Source organism: Pantherophis guttatus, chromosome 2, assembly GCF_059756535.1.
Source record: "Pantherophis guttatus breed Tessera chromosome 2, ASM5975653v1, whole genome shotgun sequence".
In the NCBI taxonomy this organism is placed as follows: Eukaryota; Metazoa; Chordata; class Lepidosauria; order Squamata; family Colubridae; genus Pantherophis; species Pantherophis guttatus.
Genome location: NC_142064.1, coordinates 32827884 through 32840236, shown reverse-complemented (window position 1 = coordinate 32840236; position 12353 = coordinate 32827884). Strand labels below are relative to the sequence as shown.

The 12353-nt window shown below is 37.9% G+C and overlaps 1 long non-coding RNA gene across 2 annotated transcripts in view; it reads left to right on the top strand.

Annotated features, from left to right (window-relative positions):
• Window positions 1-12353, top strand: part of LOC132711409 (uncharacterized) — a 135339-nt gene that overhangs the window by 115570 nt on the left and 7416 nt on the right. For both annotated transcript variants that reach the window (XR_015732096.1, XR_009622260.2), the window contains exon 2: window positions 7955-8033. This is a non-coding gene — a long non-coding RNA (uncharacterized LOC132711409). The remainder of the gene's footprint in view (window positions 1-7954; window positions 8034-12353) is intronic.

The following is a 12353-nucleotide window of genomic DNA, read 5'->3' as shown; positions in this document are numbered from 1 at the left end:
TCCCTTCAAATAATGTCCCAGAACTTTATTTCTTTTCATTCAGCTCCTCTCACAAAATTTTTCTAAACTTTAACAAGACTCTTTTGCAAATTCCATATAAGAAAATTATCTAGGTCGGTCTCTTGGTCCATTATTTTAATTATAAAGACATCAGACGGGGTTTGCATGTTTGTTTGTACATCCAGTGTAGGATTTTTTTTCCACATCATTTTTGTAGCCTGTCATTTTTAAATTCACTGTCAGATCAGTTTCAGTCTTGTCCAGTAAAACCTATTCCTCTTCTGTAACATCTTTTCAACACATCTATCTAGCGAGATAGACACTCTTAAGATTAATTTCTGGGATCATTGTTACAAAAAAAAAAAATTATTCAATGCATCAAGTGTTACAGTAAGCTGGCAAACAATTTTGCTTTCACAGACCTGTGAAAGGGTTTTGGGGAACCCAGGGGTCATCAGGCCACACTTTAGAGAAATACTTTAGAGAAGCTAATTTCCCTGAAACTAGCATTCATCTCAACATTGAACGTCCTTTTTCATCTACAAGCAAATGCACCTACCAAGTCTTGAAGTGTACTTTACTATGTTTTAGTGAAGTTTATAACATAATAAATGTGACATACAAAGACATTTTGGGGCTTTTTTCCCCCCTCTGAGATTTTTTGCTCACAAAATAAAATGCATGCCAGCTTCTTTTGGCTACTGAACTGTATGGTTATAATTCTAGGGTATCTGTAAACCAACATCTCATTAGTTATAGAGAAGTATAAATTATGAATCAAGTCATACTGGAAGTAGTTGAAAGATTTCTCCCTTATAGAAAGTGACAAATTTTCCATCACTGGTATAAATTTGTTTTTTCACTTGAAGTTCAGGAATATAGAGCTTGTTGATATTGATTATCTTCTGAAGATAATTTCATAGCATGTAAACCCATAATATATGAAATTACATATTGCATAAGCAAAATTTTTCCTTAGGACGAGAAATGCTTAGTGTAATATAAACATAATTTGTTCTGTTACAGTTTTGCATGCCTTCTTCTATATAGGGTATAGTGCTTAGGATGTTGGATTACAGCCAGGGAGACCCTGGATAACCCCCCCCCCCCAAGTCAAGGAAATTGTGTCATTATCTTTCAGCCAAGGCCAGCTAACCTCACAGGGTTTTTAATTGCAGGATACAATTGTGGGAGGGAATACATAAAGATGTAATGTAATACAGTAACTTATTCATTAGAGAAGCAGAATCCTATTTTTTCATGTAAGAAAAAATACTGTATAGGAGTCAGTATATCTATAAAATATACATCTGGATCGGTAGAAAAAAAGTTGTTTCCTGGGTAAGAGGCTTGTTTTTAATCATAAGTAATTTTATTACTTAAATCACTCTCTTAAAACAAATCCCTCCACTAAAAACACAGTCCTAACACCTGAGAGAGAAAAGTCAAGTTTTCATGGATTCTACCATTGAAATAGTCAATCATGATTACACACTTCCAACTCATAGTTTTGCTGCTTGGATTTGCTACCGTTATATACCATCTTGCCATTTTGGTGGTTAACATATTATGATAATGACATATGTAATTTAATATTTTCAATGCAAAAGGCAGATGGATGGATGGATTTTAAAATGGAGGCCAAAAAGGCAAAAAATAAGTAAGTTCAAGGGTCAGCATGCATTGAGACAGTATGAGAGAAAGCATTTTGACCATGTATCATAAAGTTCTTCCCAAACATATTTTCCTTCCAATGCAGAGAAGCTTAACCACTGGTCACCCTGTCTATGTCTAGTAGTCCTTAGCATCAAAGAACCAGTTCCCATTAACTGTATTTTAGAATTTCTCAGAGGAAGAGTGTTAAACACAACCAGATTATGCATGCATAAATGCAGCAACACAGAACTTTGGATGCAAGCTATTTTTAGAGAGCACTTTTATAAGGGAACTGACTTTGATGTAATACATCTGTGTTCTTGCTACACAAATAAAAGGAACAGACTTGTCTCTCACATAACCTGGTCTATATCAAATTTTATGGCAGGTGTCTGGCCAATGAAGTGAAAGACACGACTGGTGAAGAACTATTTTCACAACAGAACAGCAAGCCTTAGAGTCTTCAAAGAGTTTAGTTCATCAGGGCCTACAAAGACAGAAGAGGGAAAGAGAGTTTTTTTTTAAAAGCAGAGGTGAAATTATTATTTTTTCCATTTGCAGAGGAAATATGTTCATGGGAAATACAGTTGACAGTACTTGCCCTTTATTTATTTAATAATTATACAAATGCTTAAACATGAAAGAGTCTGTGTTTCACCATACCGAGGATCACATTTACCTTTGTAATATTGAACACATCCAAGACAATGAAACCATAATTTTCATACCCTCCTTCACTGCCGATAATTTCAGCTATAAAAGGAGAATAAAAAGATGCCTTAACTAGAGTGAGTGATTGCTCGCCTTAGTTTAGGATTAGCATATATACAGCCTCTTGTTCTTTCAGCTCTCCTCTCATTCCTCTGCCATATTCTCTTTCCAATCCCTGCTCATCAATAAACCTGACTCCCATCTCACGATCCAGGCTCCCTTTTTGAATCCCCTTCCTAGCTTGCCACTTCTATGGTTGTTAATATTTTTGCTACAGAAACAAGAGTTGCAAAGGAATGTAATGGAAAGTATAATAGCAGGAGCAAATTGCATTAGCCTGATTGTTGGCAGGACAATTCCACCAGTGTAGAATAATATCAGTTTTAACATCAGTTTGTTGGTTGCCAGTAGGCTTCTGGACTTAATTCAAAGTGATGGTTATGACCTTTAAAACTTTATAAAGTGCAACAGAGATATGTCTCAGGCAATGGACTGCCAGAATTGTGTTGGCTGGTTCAGACCAGTTATCTAGTAAAAGCCTCTTGAGGTTCCTGAGAGGTTCTCAGGGTATCAACTAATAGGCCTTCTTTGTGGTGGCCCCACTCTGTAGAACAAAGGTGTCAAACTCAATTTCATTGAGGGCCACATCAGAGTTGTGTTTGACTTCGAGGGGCTGGGGTGGGTGGGCCTAGCTGGGGTGGGTGTTGCCTGCTCAACATCACTCATGTAAGGGGAATTAGTTCAACATCACACATGTCACGGTGGCCCGGGCGGTGCTGGGGGGATCCATTGTCTCCAGTGAGGAAGGTGAGACCAGGGAGAGCGCCAAACCCTTGTCCCCAGAGGAGCCTCACCATCCCTCTCAGGCCACGCAGAGGCCTGTACTGTAGTGCAGGCTATACAGAGCCCTAGGCAGTGGAGGGCAAGTGCCCAGTCTGGCCCTTAAGGTCCCAGGGCACCAGGACCCCACAGCCCACCCAACCCAGCCCTGCTTCCCCAAGGTGGTGCCCAGCTGCTCTTACCTCCTCCCCGAGGCTGCTGCTGCTGTTCTCACTCTCCTTGGACAGTTGCTCATGGTATGTGGCAGAGGGCAAAGTGTGTGGGTCAGAAGGAGGTCCACTCCCTCTCCACGCGAGGAGATCTGGCTTTATAACCAAAGCATCCTCAATGATAGGATGGGAGACCACCAGGAGAGATCAGGAGGAGGAGACAAGGGGATGGCAAAAAGGGCAGCAAGGCTGCTGGTGACCAAGTAATAAGGCATCACTTCTCTTAACTTTAAAAAAATATGATATATTCAGATATCATGTGTGGGCTTCGAAGCAATCTGAATTCCCAGTATGAATGCTTAAAGGAGTCTCATATTTTTCTTAGGGGAAAACATGAATGAGGAGTGAAATCTTTCACCTCTACTAACTTTCATCTACATTTTGTCCATTCACTAAACCACTTTCAACAGTCAGCATGAGAACTTTGAATACCGACAACGTTGTATGATTGTTTTACTCCAAGCCAAAATCCCCTTTCCAGTTGAAAATCCAATTTCTACTATAACCTGACATTTGTAGATGGCAGAATCTGGAAGCTAAGAGAAGCTAGGAGAGGTTCATCCTGGTTGGGTGGGTGACATCCAAGGGATACTAGGCTGATTATAGGCTAAGCTGAGCAATCAGAAAAGTATTGCAAGAAAAGGCAGTGGCCAACCCCATGCTTGTTGCCAAGAAAACATATATTTCTGTAAAACCATCAGGTGCCAAGCTGAAAATGAACAAAACTTTACTCTTGTACAAATCAATGGATAGCAGGCATGCTCTTGGTTGCATCATTACTGCAATGTTATCAATCTAACCTCTCACTTTTCAAAGATGGTTATTTATAATTTACCTGGATAAATAATTTAGAAATAGGGAAGGAAGCTTGGCATCGAAGACTGCCGAAATCACCAAAAGAATCACTGCTTCTACTAATCAGAAAAGGTGAGCTTGCTGAGTTATCTGACCAGATTTAGTTCAAAGCCTCTATATACACCAGTCTATGGCACAGCTTCAAACTTAAACCATAGTCAAGCAGCTGATTACTTAGCATGTTCATATACACAGCTTTACTTCTTCGTAAAATATTCTATATGGCATAACATGGTCAATGACCCCCAAAAAATCCATTAAAAAATTCATGGAGAATTTTTCATACTGAAATATTCTTCTTCTTTGTAGAGTTGCTATGTACAGCAAAACAGACCATCAGTATTCTACTGTACAGCATTTTACACACCATTTTACACAAAGGACTTTGGAATGAAAGATTTATATAAGCGTACATTTAGATTTGTCTTCTAATTGGCACATAGCAACAGAACATATTCTTAAGTAATCTCTAAGTCTTAGCCAAGCTGATTGCTTTGCAGTTTTGTGAAAATGGTGAGTTGCTTCCAAGTTGAGATCTGCTCTGCCAAGTTCAAGCTTGCAGCAAGCCAAGTTTTAACTTCCTGTAAATGAAAAGTCATTATGAAACACTAGGATAAATTACCGAAAGCTTGGTGCATGATACAGATGCAAGAAAATGCTGCTCTGTAGAATAATGTTCAGCTGTACCTACATTTTAACAATAAAATAATTTACATTCTGTCTCATTTTCCTCCTCATTTACATGAGAAATGTATGTCCTAGGTATTTTGTTAAAAACATGGGCTGTTCATAGGATGACTTTAAATATCAATTCAGATTACTGTAAACATATACAAAAAATTGCTTAGCTAAAACAATAAATGCATGAATAGCATCAAGACAAGAACCAACAAAATACGCAAGGAGCAAAGCAAGTGGATCAGCCATTCAGCAGTTGCCTTAAATGCCTTTTGGAATCAAATACTTCTATGTGCTCTGTCATGTTTGCTGAAAACAACTTTGGCAAAAGGATTCCAAGGTAATAAATGCAAAAAGCAGCATTTGGTGGCAAAAGTAGGATGGGCCACCAACAGGAACTTGTGGTTCTGACTTTTAAAGCTATTAATGTTTGGGGTGGAACTATCTTAGGGATCCCCCTACTTCACACATGAAGTATCTGGACCAGAGGACGTACAACTTCTTTCCAAAGTATGTCTGTTAGGCATGTGAGGAAGGGCCTTTTGCTCTCAATATATAGAGTGCATTCCCTTGCAAATTGAAACCAGTCCCTATTCTTTCTGGCTTTAGAAAAGGAGCAAGCATCTTTCCAGAGAAGATCTGGAAACCTGAAATTGGCTAATAAACATATTTTTTTTATCATTTCTTATGTTGTTTTATTGTTTACTGTTACCCACCTCTGGATAAAATCTGGCATACAAATAATAATCAATAACCACAACTTAAATACGAGTATTAAAGAATATGAATTTAGTTGCCAATAAATACTGTGTGGATTTAAATCCTGCAGGTAAACTATTTTCTGCAGGTCAGTATAATAACAAGGGGCTACAAATAGCCATAAAAGTGAATAGGGTACATGGAAAGAAGATTCAGCTAAATTTTATGTTTTGTCTGAATAATCGACTAATGATTTTATTTCCAAAATGTGAGAGAATTGAAGATATGCAGTATACAGTATTTAACGAATTAATGCCAGTATCTATGAACAATGAACAATTTAGATGAAAGCATACTATATCTCCATCTCTTTTGAATACATCCCTTTCTATTGTCTCAGTGCAGTACATAGAGATACTATCCAAGGATCATGATGGTGTCAATGAGTCCACAATACTAAAATATTTCTATGGAGCCTCAATATCAAGCCATGAACCCCCTCTTTTACTTCAGTCCCAGTTGTAGCTACTAAGGGTAAAAGTTTTGTTTAGCTTCTGTCCACTCTACTGGCTTCATATCAGTGGTGAAATCCAATTTTTTTTACTACCGGTTCTGTGGGCATGGCTTGGTGGGCGTGGTGTGGCTTGGTGGGCGTAGCAGGGGAAGGATATTGCAAAATCTCCATTCCCACCCCACTCTGGGGGCAGCCAGAGGTGGTATTTGCTGGTTCTCTGAACTACTCAAAATTTCCGCTACCAGTTCTCCAGAACTTGTCAGAACATGCTGGATTTCACCCCTGTTTCATATTGACTAATATTAATTATTGCCATGTTTTTCAAACTTGGCAATTTTAAGATGTGTGGACCTTAACTGCCAGTATTCCTAAATCAGTATTGGGAGTTAAAGTCCATACATCTTAAAATTGCCAAGTTTGAAAAACACTGAGTTACACTATATAGTATACTTTAGCGCAGCAATCCCCAATTTCCAGCTCTGTGGACTGGGGACAGCGGTGTGGGGAGGAGAGGGGATGGTTTTGTGCACGCTGCTTGCACAAATGCAGCTTCACACACTCTCATACTTGACCGACTCTTGCGTGGCCCAGTTCCCAATGGGCCCCAGACTGGGGATTGAGGGACCCCTATTTTAGAAGTAACAATATTTTTGTTTCCTAGTTTACTTAGAGAATATCTTCAAAAAATGAACTCACACCCACATCTTGTAACACCTTTTATTTAACTCTTGTATTTTTTACTGCCACACAAATTCAGATATATCATTCTGCCACTGTATCAATAGTGTATCTTGTCAAAACAGGTATTGCTGAAACAAAATACTATTCTAGGAAAAACATTCATTTTTATCACAGAAATTACAAAGACAAATGTAATTTTTCCTATCTTAATATGTTCTTTTTAAAAAAAAAAATTCATTCTATGCTTTAATTATTTTGAAATAACATACAGGTCATATTTGTCATAGAGAGGCCCAGATATTTTACCTTCTTCCCAAAACCCATTTTGTTCATTAATTCATTTAATCTTTTATTTTCATATTTTTGTTTACAACTTAATCTACCATTTAGTAATCTTGAAATCTGCTAATACACTAAATTCTTTTAATTTGCCTATTGATGTTTCAATTCTCTTTAAAGGATGTTCCAAAAATCAAAACCAACTCATCTGCAAAGGCCCTTAATTTATACATTTCTGGCAAAATTGAAAATTTAACAAAAATCTGAAAATCTAAAAGGACACAGAGCAGAGGTGAAAAGAGAGGCAATTATTAAGCAGGAAAAAGGATAGATCGGATAACCCAGAACTGTAAAATGGCTATAAAAAATGTGGAACACAGAAAGAGTAAAAGTTAATGAAGGATGCTAAGAACAAAGGAAAGGCAGTTTCTTTTGATACATTCAAAATAAGAAAGAGAAAACAAACAGTATATCATGTGCTCAATAAAGAAGGCAAAAGATTAAGAGATAGCAGCAACAAAAGGCAGAACTATTTCATCTCAGACATCTCTGACAAGAGGCTATGCATGGATTCCTCAGATAATGTTGAATCCAGCTTGAGCTTGCTAGAAACATAATGAGGACATATGTACTGACCTTGAATGGGTTTAAATCTTCAGGACCAGATGGATTGCAATCTGAGATCCTGAAAGAACTTGTTAATGATCTGGCTGAACCTTTGTTCATTACCACTGAGTAACTCTGGTGAATTATAAACATATTTTTGTGGGTAAGCCATTGTGTCTTCTCTTTCTCTACCTCTCTTTATTAATTTGTTCTCTTTTTTTACCAGACCCTAACCACCACTCCAAGATTGAAGGGAGAGGGAAAGGAAGATGGACGGGGAGAATGGTGTTTATTAGTATTTTAAGGTAATTTAAATATTGGTATGGTGTTATTCATTTAAATTTACAAAGAAGTTGTCCTATTATTATCTCTACTTGAAAAAGCCAGAGGTCATTTTTGTCATACATTTGTTTGACATATTATTTTCTCGACACTTTTTAACTTGTCCTGTTATCCCCCTCCCTTTTTTCCTTTTATGTTAGTTTGCATTTTAATGTTTGTTGTTGAAATTTTGTAAGGATATTTTAAAAATAAATAAATACGTTGGAACCCATTTTTATGCTGAGGAAAGTATACCCGCACAAAATAGGAAACTCTGTCCTGTTAAATGGGAGGGAGGGAGGGAGGGGGAGAGAGAGGAGGGAGAGAGAGAGATGGTTTGGTGTAGTGATTAAGGCATTAGGCTAGAAACCAAGAGGTTCTGAATTCTAATTCCAGCTTCAGCACAAAGCCAGCTGGGTGTCCTTCAACTTGTCACGCCCTCTCAGTCCTAAGAAGGGGGCAATGGCAAACTACTTCCCAAAAATCTTGCCCAGAAAGCTGCAGGGATTTGTCAACACTGATTCAAGGGGACAAAAAGAGAGGAGAGGAGAGGAGAGGAGAGGAGAGGAGAGGAGAGGAGAGGAGAGGAGAGGAGAGGAGAAAGACAAATTTGTACTATCTTAAAAAACAAAGAAAAAAAGAGACCGGGATAACTACAGACCTATCAGCCTTTATTGTCTTAGAAATTTCTATATTACTTATAAGAAAGTTGAATATAATGAAATGATTTTAGAAGCCAGCATGCCTTTGTAAAGAACAAGCTTTTTCAGAGGAATCTTAATTTTTGATTAGGTAACTTCCTTAAAAGAAATGTGGGAGTTCAGCTCCAGTTTATGTTGTGAGTTCAGCAAAGCTTCTGAAAATAACCTCCTGATACTCCAATTAGGAAAGTATATCAATTCACAAGCCACAAAATCCATGAAGATCAGAAATAGAAGGTAACAAAGATATAGTTTAGAAAACTATAGTATAAAACTTCATCAATTCCCTCTTCCCTTGCATGCAGTGAGACTGGACTGATCTCAGAGAATTGTTTGCAAATATTATGTTTACTGAACTCACTTAGGTATACTCATGACCCCAGGAATTTTCCACACACTGAAAAATAAAAGCACCATAGGGATTGTTTGCAGGCAACAACTTTGACATCTTTAAGACTTGTGGATGTCAACTCCCAGAATTCCCCAACTAGCATGGCTGGCTTGGGAATTCTGGGAATTGACATCCACAAGTCTTAAAGTTGCCATAGTTGGACACTCCTGCTTTAGATCATTCCAATGTACAATATACTGCCCATGCTGGTAGACTGGCTCTACCATTAGGCAGAGTAAGGCAGCTGGCTTAGGTGGTAGGTGTAGGGGAATGGGGATAATGGCAAAGTATACAGGTGTGTGTGCCAGATGGCCTCTCTGGAGGAGCAACAAACTATGTTGTCTCATTGCCAATGTTAAAATAAGTTACAGCTATTAACCAGATATGCCTCATATATGTAATGGAAAGACGTACACCATCTTTTACAGTATTACCTATGCAAAATGTCCTGGGCTAACCCTACACTCCAATTAAGCATCAGATTTCGTGAGAAAAAATGCATAAGAATCCTTTCTAAAATATCAACCATAAAATGCTAGCCAGATATGTAGATGAATGGCAATCAAAAAGAGGCCCCAGGGCCTGCTCATTTGCCCTACATTTGACTGACTGAATGCAGAACTGTTTCTTCCACCTCATGCAAGTTACTCTTCTACTCCCCCACCCCCCAAAAAAGAGGAAAATCTCATTTGAGAGCCTTAATTTATGTATTGATTTTCCTAATTTTAACTTGTACAATTGGCAACATCTTGGGAATTAATTTATTGATGATTATGTACCATTATGATGGGGTTGACTCTTAGTAACCAGATAGATTTTCTCCATGAAAATGTGTGTGTATACACACACCCATAATTATAGCTTAGTTGTAAAATGTCAGCTCTTCTGCCAGGAATTTTTTTTTTAAAGTTCCTCTATTCAAAACTAATGAGGTCAACTGAGGAAACCTAATAACTTGCTCTTTCCTCCTAATCAAGGTAGCTTCCCATCATATATGGCTCTACTCTAGTTTCAGTGTTGCAATTATCTCCTTCTGGTGACAATTACCCCATTTTCTGGAAATGTATATGTTACTACATAAACCCTGGTTGTAGTTCTTAGTTCTCCAGTTGTAGTTGGGCAGAAACCTGCTGGATAGCTTTGTGACCAGTTATCCATCTAATATTGTCTATTGTCTGACAATATTCTGACTGGCAGACTTCAATATTTTATTATTCTGACTGACAGACTCCCCTGGGGAGCTTGTAGGCTTTTCCATTGTTTCCTGTTTGATTATTTTAAACTGGGATTAAATTTCTATATACAAATATTGTCCTCTACTGAACTCTTGCCTCCTTTTGTATGTATTGCTTCGGCAATACAATTTAAGGTTATACAAACTGTTCTCTAGATTTCTCACCTCTGGCTTCCCCCTTAGCTCTTCCTTCTTTTTGATTGAATTCAGATGCCTTTTTAATACAAGACATCCATATGAAATATTCTGCACGTCAACAGATATGTACAGACTGCCTGGTGGTACTTTCTGCTGATGATTATTTACACAAGCCCAGTGGCAGGTTTTACAGCCCTGCCTGTGTGAAATTCTACTAAGGATCAATGGGAAAAAATATAAAACTGGCCTGCTTTCCGTAAATTTTCTTTCTGCCAACAAACATTCTCTTCCTTTCTTTCACCTAAAATAAGCTTCATTCAGGCACATAAATGACAAAAGAGAAAATAGCACTTAAGTATGCACTGGCACGCATTGTGTGTTATATAGCTTTTATCAAAACTTTGCTTGAAAAACACTCATTTGCAAAGTCAGAAAAAATGTTGACCTGTATCTTCCATGACCTAACAATATGTTCCCCGGGCAATCTGCAGCCAAGGTCAAATTAACCCAGGTTACAACCCAAAGTGCTCAAGATTCATTTACATTGAACTCTTGAGAGCTACACTGTAGGGCTGCCAAGATCTACAGCTGATCTACATTAACTGTGTGTCAGCTCGGTTGCAATGCTCTGCTTTTTGGGTTGCTTTGCTTTGTGGGCAAAAGCAAAGTAGTACTGGCTTAGCATTGCTGGGAGTTTCTTCCCTTTAGATTCTAGACAGAACAGTAGTGACAAACCGAGCAAGCACCCAAAGCAGCTAATAAAAAGAAACAAAACAACATCTAAAATAGAGAAGATAAAGAAAAAAATGTCAATGGATTTGTTAATAATTAAATGGTATTCACTGCATAGTCACTCAGTCTGTCCCTAGTCCAAGTTCAATATCTTTTCTGAGTACATATACCTCTAACTTGGTATGCTTTTCTCTTTGATAGGGTGAGGAGAATATTTCTCCTCTTGGAGAAAAGGTATCAAAGCAGTTCCCTATTTTCAAATAATGTATTCTGAGTTCTTTAGAAATAGCATTTTCTACGCTTTTTTTGTTAATCAAAATCTGGTTTACAATCAAACCATGGCGTTAAGGTATTAGCTGGATAAAAATAAGAGTATCTTTATTGTTAAGTTGGATGAATGAGGACGCAGCAGGCCAGGCAATGAGTGACAACAGCTCTTTATTGTATGGTGAGAACCCCGCGACTGACCAGGAGAAACAGCTCCCTTTATATACCTTGCAGCTGTGGTGGTCAGCCAATCAGCTGATGGTCAGTTAATTCAAACTGCCCGCCCAAAATCTACATACATAACATTTATGATTTGGGTTTTCTTTAAAAATATGAAATGGTATTAATAGAATAGAATAACAGAGTTGGAAGGAACCTTGGAGGTCTTCTAGTCCAACCCCCTGTTTAGGCAGGAAACCCTACACTTCAGGAAACCATTTCAGACAAATGGTTATCCAACTTCTTCTTAAAAACTTCCAGTGTTGGAGCATTCACAACTTCTGGAGGCAAGTTGTGCCACTGATTGTTTGTTCTAACTGTCAGGAAATTTCTCCTTAGTTCTAAATTGTTTCTCTCCTTGATTAGTTTCCACCCATTGCTTCTTGTCCTACCCTCAGGTGCTTTGGAGAATAGCTTGACTCCCTCTTCTTTGTGGCATCCCCTGAGATATTGGAACACTTAATGCATCTTGTATTATAATAGAAGTTTTCTTCCACCGATCTGAATAAAGACAAAAATAGTTCATCCATAAAAGAAGTACTCTGTCAATTGTAGTCAAGGTGATCGCATAAGATGGGGTTGCTATTAAGTTGAGCAGTGATTAAATTTCTGCATGGCTTTC